The sequence below is a fragment of the Caretta caretta genome, chromosome 10 (assembly GCF_965140235.1).
Source record: "Caretta caretta isolate rCarCar2 chromosome 10, rCarCar1.hap1, whole genome shotgun sequence".
NCBI lineage: Eukaryota > Metazoa > Chordata > Testudines > Cheloniidae > Caretta > Caretta caretta.
Genome location: NC_134215.1, coordinates 11,257,882 through 11,269,477, shown reverse-complemented (window position 1 = coordinate 11,269,477; position 11,596 = coordinate 11,257,882).

The following is an 11,596-nucleotide window of genomic DNA, read 5'->3' as shown; positions in this document are numbered from 1 at the left end:
GCATGGAAACTGTTTCTTCATTGTGTTTTATACCAAATGTCTATTTCTAGCCATGTCCCTGGCCCACACGTTGCAGATTGCACCAAGCACAGGCGCAGAGCTGAGGCTTTCTAACCATCGCCCTGTGGAGTCCGGGTGAAGAGCAGACACGTGGTCTGGGAGAGGCAGAGGGGAACAGGCCGGAGGGGTGGGAGGGGAAGGGGGGGGTATAGCAAACAAGCAAGCAGGAAGAACCTTTTCTGCTTAGCCAACATAATCAGTGGTGTTCGCTTAAAGGGAACTATTGGCTCCCCTCCCGTTTTAGCTCCAGCAGCTGAAAAGCTGCCATACCTTCCTTTCCCCAAGATCCGTAAGTCTCCGCTGCACAGGCACGGGTGCCTCTACCGAGAGAGAGCTGCAGCAGAGCCTGCCTTTCAGTTGCTACTACATAATAACTTTTCAGTTATTTATAGCTTGGTGCTCCAGAGGCCGACAGTTTTTCAAGCCCTGTAATAGCGAGAGCCGCGTGTGCTGGCGGAGGCTGACTCTCCCCATTAGAGTCTCACTCAGAATTCCAACACTGATAATACACTCATCAACTTGCAGGGTAGTGGTCAGAGTTCAGATTGATCTGATCTAAAAATACCTTGAGTTCCCAACTGTCCAAAGCAGAAAGGAAAGTAAAACTGAGTCCATTACATTCAGCGTGGGGGGTGGGGTGGGGGGGCGTTTCCTACCAGGCTGGAGCTTTGGGCTTTAATGAGAAAACTAAGCATGTCCCCTGCCCACCCCCCTACAATCTGAGATTGAGAAAGCCACAATAACCTGTGGATTCCATGGGGGATGGGGGGAAGGGAGGGAGGGGTTCGGGGAAGACACCTGAAGAAAACTTGTGGCCTGCTAATGCAGGTGATTGCAGGAGAAAATCTGTAGTGACCTTAGTTAAGCTTCCTTAAAGAAAAATGTATAAAAAAATTAAAACCAGCATGATTCATATAAAGAACAATGGGGGTTCTGACTTCTAAAAGACTAATGATGTCAATTACTGGAAAGGCATTTTTTCCAGTCTGCACATCTGGAATCCATGTTATGTGAACACTGCTGCTGCTGCTGCCACCTGCTGGCTGTCTAAGGACATTTAAAAAAAATCACTCCATTTAAGATTTCTCAGACAAGCAGAAACTTTAAAACAAGTCATACTTGAACTACAAATCCATCCATTAGCCTAAATCTTGGTCTAGAGTGTTTCTTAAATACATTGACTAGTTTTTGAGAAGAGCTTATTCCTTTTTGCCTCTTTACTGCAGGATCAAGCCCGAGCCAAGTTATAAGGCTGAATTTAAGAGCATTTCCAGAGAGATGTTACTAATGCAAGACGTTATTGCTAGAGAATCCAGTGGGGAGTGTGGCAGATGCAGCTCTCAGCTCAGACGCAATTGCGAAGGGAATACAGAAGAGGAGGGGCTAAGCTGAAGTGCAGAGATATGGAAGTCTCCCTTGTGGACAATGACAAAAACAGAGGGAATGCTTGGCTATTCTCACTCACTATTTAGGAGAAGCCAAAAACAGGGAGGGACAAGAAACCTGGCTGGGGGGGGGAGGGCAGACTCTGGTTGGCTATAGACATTTTTGCTTATACAGTTATTAGTAACCTGTCAACAGTATCCCTGCTTTCATGGAAGAGTTTAGATCCTCCTGCTTCATGCTCCACAACCAAGGAAATGTTTGCAATAGTGTAATCATGGATATAGCAACCACTTACCAGTTCAGAGAATCTAGGATCACTCCAGGTAAGGACTAAAGGAGCTCTGGAACTCAGAGCTTCACACATCTACATAGATAGCTGAAGAGGATCCAGGGCCATAATGTAACTTCAGAGAGATAGATGTAAAGCCCCAACGCTGCTCTGCTGAGCCTTCAAGCAGCTGTACAGTAGAGTCTGTCCAATACAGATCAGTAGACTTTTGTTCATGCGGAAGGATCACATTCCTTTGCAGCAGATTATACTCTGCACCAGTAGATAGATGTCCAGTGAAGCTCTCTTCATCAGGGCACAGTCATTCATTCTCATTAAGAGAATATCCAGTTAACAGAGACTACTTTCATTGTAATGCTGCTAAGCAGAGAGCGCTGTGTAGCCCAGGAGTTCAGAAATTGTTACTGGTCAGACTCATGGGCAGCTTATGTGCCTGAGAACATCAACTTACAGACCCAGCAGTAGCCAATATACACCGATATGGGGCGTTGACACCAAAGATGCAGATTAGTAATGTTTAGCGCACTCACATAGCAGGTCTGATTACCAAGGTGAGCAAGTATCATTACCCACTTAATAGAGATGGAGAAACTGAGGCACAGCATGGTGAAGGGACTGGCCAAAGGTCCTGCAGAAAGTCCTTTTCAGAGCCAAGTCACAAAGACGCATTCTTGCCTTTTGTGTGCGACACAGCTGTGGATGGATGGAAAAGGGGAGGAGCAAACAGCCAGACTATCCCAACAGCTGTTAAATTAGATGAATGCTGCCCTGTTAAAAGGAGTTATCCTCCCCTTTAAGTATCAGTCAGTGCTATTGAGCACACACGGTTTTAAATTACTTCCCTCCTAGACATCTTGATTAAGGAGAGTGCGCTGGTGAAGACACAGGTTACAGCTATTAGCTGTAGAGGGGCAGGGCACAAGAGGAGGGGATTTGGGTTTAGGAAGTTAATTTGAAGGACCCATAATCAGCAAGAGGTAGATGAGCACTTTACACACACTGTAAGCCAAGAAACTTAGTCGCAACCCACTGGTGGGGTCACAGAGTGTTACAAATGGGTCAGGCACATACAGAGCTCCATTGTACTGTAAATAATGGGTAGGAGGGCCTGGGCCTTTTGTACTACACAGCACTTCAGACCTCAGCTGGGGAGGCTTTGCATAGGGAAGAAGGGTGAAGGGCACAAAGCTTCATGGCTGATGCAGCGTTCATTGATTATTTTGGGAACACCCTCCATTGCATTAGGATAGTGTAAGTGAAAGCACACCACCACTACACGAAGGCAAAGCACTCCTATGGATCTAAGGAGCTCCCCAGGATCCCAGGGAGACCATTTACAGTGGGTTGGTGGCTCATGAACAGAGCAAGGAGAGGGAGATTGGCATACAGGAGGAGCACTGGCTGCTACCAGAGAAGCTTAAACTGCCCATGAGCAGAACTTTGCTTCTGTGAGATTAAGCAGCTCCTTTTCGTTGCTGCCCAGCTCCTAAGCTGTGCAGGGCTCTTCTGCAGCTTCGGTAGCAGCATAGGGCAGGCTAGCTACAGTGTATAACTCCCTACCCCTGCAATAACAGAGCTCCACTCCTGAACTGAACTGCCTAGAAGTCTTCTCTGCCGTACTACCACTGAGAATATCTTGCTGTCCTGAAGCGCAACAGGTCTAGAACAGCCTTGGCTACTACCTAGCCACTGTCCTCATGGCAGCAGCTCCAGGAAACCCACCAACTGCAGAGGCAAAGATACAAAAGCACGTAAAATAATGAGGGGGTGGTGTGCACGTACACACTGGAAGGGGATAAGATGACTGGCATTTGTTCTGGATTTATGCGAACATCTGCCCAGCTGTATCATCATGCGCAAGGGGCCTCACTTCCACCTGCTTTTTGAAGTTGCCACTTCAATCTTTCAAATGACAACCCAAGACCAGAGATTTCAAGAGTGCTTTAGAGGTGGATCAGCTAAGTTCAACTGGTGCCACATTAAGTGTCTGAATTCAATATACTTTCTAGCCTATTACCCAAAAGCTCAGTGGTGGTTCCAGTATCCATTATGTTGATACTGATAAACACTAAAAGCAGACAGACTATTTTAAGCCATTCTTGCCATTTCTTAAACCTATAATTCTCCATACAGCACCAATGGGCTTAGTGATTACTTGACCTTACAAGCTCAAGAAAGCAGAAGCCTCCATTAGGAAGGACAAGATCTAATGGGTAGGTCAGCCTTCCACTGCTAAATCATTGACACCCTGTGGGTTGCGTTCACATCACCAATACTAGGAAGTTACTGTGCCCTACAAAGGCAGGGGAGCAAGAGAAAGGCATTAGAAGGATAGTTTCACCCAACCATGGGTGCAACAGCTTGCAAACAAGGGTCTGCACAGGAAAAGAGGGAGGCTGCTTTTTCTTGTAGATGATAATTTCATTCGTTGAAGACAAGGTGCTTAAGGTATTATCTTTTATTGGGCCATCTTTTATGGAAGAAGCCAAGAGCAGCTTTATGGAGCTCAAAAGCTTGTTTCTTGCACTGTTCATTTAACACAAGTTGTGGTGGGTTTTGTTGGGTTCTTTGTTTGGGATGGGGCGGAAGGTGTTATTTTTAAAAGATCCTATTTTTTAAATGAAACCCAAAACATTCCTACAACCAAACTTCCCTCAGTTGACACTACTGTATGGCTTTCCAAGGCTCCACAGTCAGGAAGGCAGAAGTATGGTCCTCGTTAGATTAATAACTGAATAACCCTCCTTTTCATAACCATCACCCACAACTTTAAGAACAGGAGTACTTGTGGCACCTTAGAGACTAACAAATTTATTTGAGCATAAGCTTTCATTGGCTACAGCCCACTTCATCAGATGCATAGAATGGAACATATAGTAAGATATAGATATACACATACACACACACACACACACACAGTGACAAAGTTCCTGCTCTACCTTGGTGGGTCTTGCGCTTATTGGTGGATTTGCTGGCCTTGGAGCTTCACGGCAGCCCTCAGCTTGACCGTTTTTCTGAACCCACAGTCCAGGTCGACTCCTCCTGTGTTTGACCAGGAGTTGGGAGGATTTGGGGGGAACCCGGGCCCGCCCTCTGCTCCGGGTTCCAGCCCAGGGCCCTGTGGAATGCAGCTGTTTAGAGTGCCTCCTGGAACAGCTGTGTGACAGCTACAACTCCCTGGGCTACTTCCCCATAGCCTCCTCCCAACCCCTTCTTTATCCTCACCATAGGACCTTCCTCCTGGTGTCTGATAATGCTCGTACACCTCAGTCCTCCAACTGTCCGCGTTCTCACTCTCAGCTCCTAGTGCCTCTTGCTCCCAGCTCTTCACACGCACACCACAAACTGCAGTGAGCTCCTTTTTAAAACCCAGGTGCCCTGATTAGCCTGCCTTAAGTGATTCTAGCAGCTTCTTGATTGGCTGCAAGTGTTCTAATCAGCCTGTCTTAATTGTCTCCAGAAGGTTCCTGATTGTTCTGGAACCTGCCCTGTTACCTTACCCAGGGAAAGGGGACCTACTTAGCCTGGGGCTAATATATCTGCCTTCTATTACTCTCCTATAACCATCCTGACCAACTCTGTCACAATACACACATACAGAGAACATGAAAAGGTGGAAGTAGCCATACCAACAGTAAGAGGCTATTTAATTAAGATGAGCTATTATCAGCAGGAGAAAAAAAGCTTTTGTAGTGATAATCAAGATGGCCCATTTAGACAGTTGACAAGAAGGTGTGAGGATACTTAACATGGGGAAATAGATTTAATGTGTAATGACCCAGCCAGGCTCTATTCAAACCCAGGTTAATGATATCTAGTTTGCATGTTAATTCAAGCTGAGCAGTTTCTCACTGGAGTCTGTTTTTGAAGCTTTTCTGTTGCAAAATTGCCACCTTTAAGTCTGTTACCGAGTGGCCTGAGAGCTTGAAGTGTTCTCTTACCAGTTTTTGAATGTTATGATTCCTGATGGGAGCTGAAAATGCTCAGGGCATCGGTGGAAACAAAATTCAAGCCAATTCATATACCCGAACAGTGATATCTAACCTGGGGCAACCAACATTTACAGTTAACAGCCAAGACTCCCATTAAAGAGAGTCAAATTGTGCTTGTACTGCCCTGTTCAAATGGGATTGGCAATGTAGTGTCAATCTACAATTAAGAACTGCGCTAGAAGTTTCAGTCATACAATAAAAGCAATACTCACATAAGAGGGGGGAAAAAGCTATATATGTGACCTGCCAAAGTACAAGAGAGGAAAGATTGAAGGGATTGTAAAGAGTAGGAGCTCAAAGCTTGGTAGAATTAGCTGGTGCTAAGATTGCAATACTGTAAGAGGAGGCCAATGAGGTAGATTATTAAAATTGTCCTAAGGTCAGTCGTTCTACACTAGTGATAAAAAGCAAGTGAGGCTGACAAGGGAGGAACTGGCACCATGAGAGAGAGAGAGAGAGACACACACACACACAGGTCATACTGCTATTATTGGATACTACACAGCTGAAGAGAAATTATTTCTAACAGGTGTTGTCAACTGAACGAGCTTAAAAATCTTCCCTGGCTGAGCTTAAAATACATAAGCACAAGTGGTTCTAGCTGTACCCCCATCAAACTTTAAAATTTACACCAGCTACTGAAATTCTACAGGATGAATCTGAATGTTAACAGTTCTAGGTAACAGTTCATTAGCATTTCCTCCATATGCCATACTAAAGGTTCAATTCTTTGACAGACTCAGGAGCAGCAATTCAGAGCAGTATCAAGGGAAGGACATATGGAATACGTACAGGCTATGGGTAGGTCTGTCAAGCAATTGAAATAATCACAATTAATCATGTAATTTAAAAAATTGTGATTAATTGCGCTGTTAAACAATTGAATACTATTTCTATAAATATTTTTGGATGTTTTCCTCATTTTCGAATATATTGATTTCAGTTACAACACAGAATACAAAGTGTACAGTGCTCACTTTATATTTATTTTGTATTATAAATATCTGCACTGTAAAAATAATTTTTTTTATTCTCTTAGTACAAGTACTACAGTGCAATCTCTGTCATGAAAGTTAATTCTACATTTGTAAGTTCACGTACAAAAAAAAACTGCATTCAAAAAGAAAACAATGCAAAACTTTAGAGCCTACAAGTCCACTCAGTCCTACTTCTTGTTCAGCCAATCGCCCAGACAAACAAGTTTGTTTACATGTTAGGAGATAATGCTGCCCTCTTCTTGTTTACAATGTCACCTGACAGTGAGAAGAGACGTTCACATGGCATTGTTGTAGCCGGAGTTGCAAGATATTTACATGCCAGATGCACTAAAGATTCATATGTCCCTTCATGCTTCAACCACCATTCCAGGAGACGTGTCCATGCTGATGATGGGTTCTGCTCAATAACTATCCAAAGCAGTACAGAACACCACATGTTCATTTTCATCATCCTGAGTCAGATGCTACCAGCAGAAGGTTGATATTCCTTTTTGGTGGTTTGGGCTCTGTAGTTTCCACTTCGGAGTGTTGCTCTTTTAAGACTTCTGAAAGCATGCTCCATACCCTGCCCCAATCAGATTTTGGAAGGCACTTCAGATTCTTAAATCTTGGGTTGAGTGCTGTAGCTATCTTTAGAAATCTCACACTGGTACTGTCAAATATAAAGTGTACTGTATATAGTACTATAAAATCCCTCCTGGCCAGAGGCACAATATCCTTTTACCTGTAAAGGATTAAGAAGTTCAGGTAACTTGGCTGGCACCTGACCAAAAGGACCAATAGGGGGACAAGATACTTTCAAATCTTGGGGGGTGGGAGTGGGGGGAAGGCTTTTCTCTCTCTGTTGTGTGTGCTTGCTGGAGAGAGATCAAGCAAGCAAGCAATCCAACTCCATGAGAATTAGGAAGTACTAGCAAGGAAATGTGCAAGTTTACTTTTGTTTTGGCTTGTGATTTTCTCTGTGCTGAGAGGAAGGTGTATTCCTGGTTTACTTTTGTAACTTTAAGGGTATGTCTACACTACGGAATAAGGTCGAATTTATAGAAGTCGGTTTTTTAGAAATCGGTTTTATATATTCGAGTGTGTGTCCCCCCACAGAAAATGCTCTAAGTGCATTAAGTGCATTAACTCGGCGGAGTGCTTCCACAGTACCGAGGCTAGCGTCGGAGTGTTGTACCGTGGGTAGCTATCCCACAGTTCCCGCAGTCTCCGCTGCCCATTGGAATTCTGGGTTGAGATCCCAATGCCTGATGGGGCTAAAACATTGTCGCGGGTGGTTCTGGGTACATATCATCAGGCCCCCCTTCCCTCCCTCCCTCTCTCTGTGAAAGGAAGGGCAGACAATCGTTTTGCGCCTTTTTTCCTGAATTACCTGTGCAGACGCCATACCACGGCAAGCATGGAGCCTGCTCAGGTAACCGTCACCGTATGTCTCCTGGGTGCTGGCAGACGTGGCATGGCATTGCTACACAGTAGCAGCAACCCATTGCCTTCTGGCAGCAGACGGTGCAATACGACTGGTAGCCGTCCTCGTCGTGTCCGAGGTGCTCCTGGCCACGTCGGCTGGGAGCACCTGGGCAGACATGGGCGCAGGGACTAAATTTGGAGTGACTTGACCAGGTCATTCTCTTTAGTCCTGCAGTCAGTCCTATTGAACCGTCTTATGGTGAGCAGGCAGGCGATATGGATTGCTAGCAGTCGTACTGTACCATCTTCTGCCGAGCAGCCATGAGATGTGGATGGCATGCAGTCCTTCTGCACCGTCTGCTGCCAGCCAAAGATGTAAAAGATAGATGGAGTGGATCAAAACAAGAAATAGACCAGACTTGTTTTGTACTCATTTGCTTCCCCCCCTCCCCTGTCTAGGGGACTCATTCCTCTAGGTCACACTGCAGTCACTCACAGAGAAGGTGCAGCGAGGTAAATCTAGCCATGTATCAATCAGAGGCCAGGCTAACCTCCTTGTTCCAATAAGAACAATAACTTAGGTGCACCATTTCTTATTGGAACCCTCCGTGAAGTCCTGCCTGAAATACTCCTTGATGTAAAGCCACCCCCTTTGTTGATTTTAGCTCCCTGAAGCCAACCCTGTAAGCCGTGTCCTCAGTCGCCCCTCCCTGCGTCAGAGCTCATGCATCTGAGTTGAGAGTGCTGTCCAGAGCGGTCACAATGGAGCACTCTGGGATATCTCCCGGAGGCCAATACCGTCGAATTGTGTCCACAGTACCCCAAATTCGAGCCAGCAAGGTCGATCTAAGCGCTAATCCACTTGTCAGGGGTGGAGTAAGGAAATCGATTTTAAGAGCCCTTTAAGTCGAAATAAAGGGCTTCATCATGTGGACGGGTGCAGGTTTACATCGATTTAATGCTGCTAAATTTGACCTAAAGTCCTAGTGTAGACCAGGGCTAAAGTTTTTTCCCAGAGGGAAATCCTCTGTGTTTTAAATCTGATTGCCCTGTGAGATTAGCTTCCCTTCTAATTTTAGAGAGGTGCTTCTTTTACCTTTTTTTTTTCTAATAAAGTTCTGTTTCTTTTAAGAGCCTGACTGATTTCTCTATTGTCCTAAGACCTAGGGGTTTGGGTCTGTGATCACTTTGTAAACAATTGGTTAGGATATTCTTCTCAATCCTTGCCAGGAAATGGGGTGTAAGGGCTTGGGGGGATATTTTGCGGGAATAGGAACTCCAAGTGGTCCTTTCCCTGATTCTTGGTTAAATCACTTGGTGGTGGCAGTGTACCCTCCAAGGGCAAAGAGTTTGTGCCTTGGGGAAGTTTTACCCTAAGCTAGTAGAAATACGCTTAGGGGGTCTTTTATGTGGGTCCCCACATCTGTACCCTAGAGTTCAGAGTTGGGAGGGAACACTGACAGGTACCTTATTTGCATTTTGTCAAATCTGCAGTGAAAGTGTTCTTAAAATGATCATCCAAGACTGCTAGAACATGAAATAGATGGCAGAATGTGAGTAAAACACAGAGCAGGAGACATACAATTCTCCCCCAAGGAGTTCAGTCACAAACTCAATTAACACATTTTTTTAACGAGCATTGTCAGCATAGAAGCATATCCTCTGGAATGGTGGCCAAAGCATGAAGGGCCATATGAATGTTTAGCATATCTGGCATGTAAATACCTTGCAATGCAGACTATAAATATGCCATGCGAACGTCTGTTCTCACTTTCAAGTGACATTGTAAATAAGAAGTGGGCAGCATTATCTCCCGTAAATGTAAACACACTTGTTTGTCTGAGCGACTGGCTGAACAAGAAGTAGGACTGAGTGGACTTGTAGGCTCTAAGGTTTTTACGGCGTTTTCTTTTTGAGTACAGTTATGTAACAAAAATCTACATTTGTAAGTTGCACTTTCACGATAAAGAGATTTTACCTTGTACAAGTACTGCACTGCATTGAAAAATACTAATTCTTTTATCACTTTTACAGTGCAAATATTTGTAATAAAAATATTGAGTACTGTACACTTTGTATTGTGTTGTAATTGAAATCAATATATTTGAAAATGTAGAAAAACATCCAAAATATTTAGTAAATTTCAATTGTATTTTATTGTTCAACAGTGCAATCAAAACTGATTAATCGCAATTAATTTTTTTAATCGCAATTAATTTTTGAGTTAATCACATGAGTTAACTGCGATTGACAGTCATAGTTACAGGACAAGTGTTCTTCCACCCAAGTTTTCATTGTATGACAGCGCTGGTCTCGTTTTTATTAATTTCTTAGAATTGTAGAAATATAAGGCTGAAAGAACCTCGAGAAGACGAAGTCCAGACCCTTGTGCTGAGGCAGGACCAAGTAAACCTAGACCATCCCTAACAGATGTTTGTCCAGCCTGTTCTTAAAAACCTCCAGTAAGGAGATTCCACAACCTCCCTCAGAAGCCTATTCCAGAGCTTAACTTCCCTTATAGTTAGAAAGTTTTTCCTATATCTAATCTAAATCTCTTTGTGGCAGATTAAGCCTATTACTTCTTGTCCTACTTTCAGTGGGCATGGAGAACATTGATCATTGTCCTCTCAGGTCCCCCCATAGTCTTCTTTTTTTGAGACTAAAGAGGTCTAGTTTTTTAAACCATTCTTCATAGGTCAGGCTTTCTAAACCTTTAATGATTTTTGTTGCTCTCTGGACTCCCTCCAATTTGTCCACATCTTTCCTGAAGTGTAGTGCCCAGAATTGGACACAGTACTCCAGCTGAGGCTTCACCAGAGCTGAGTAGAGCAATTTCCTCTTGCATCTTACGTACGATACTCTTGTTAATACACCTGAGAATAGTAGTCTTTTTCACAGTTGCATCACATTGTTGACTCATTTGTTATCCACTATAACTCCAGATCCTTTTTGGCAGCACTATCATCTAGCCAGTTATCTCCCTATTTTATATTTGGGAACTTGATTTTTCCTTCCTAAGTGAAATACTTTGCACTTGTCTTCATTGACTTTCAACTTGTTGAATTCAGACCAATTCTCCAATTTGTCAAGGTTGTTTTGAATTCTAATTATATCCTCCGAAGTGCTTGCAATACCTCCCAGCTTGGTGTCATCTGCAAATTTTATAAGCATACTCTCCACTCCATTATTCAAATCATTAAATGAAAATATTGACTAGTACCAGATGCAGGACCCCACTAGTTACACCCTCCCAGTTTGACACCATTGATAACTACCCTGAGTATGGCATTTCAAACAGTTGTGCACCCATCTTATAGTAAATTCATTTGCTTATGGGAATGTCATGGGGGACTGTGTCAAAAGCCTTACTCAAATCAAGATATCACCCCTCTCCCCCATCCACTAGGCCAGCAACCCTGTCAAAGAAGTTAGGTTGTTGTGATTTGTTCTGGACAATTCCATGC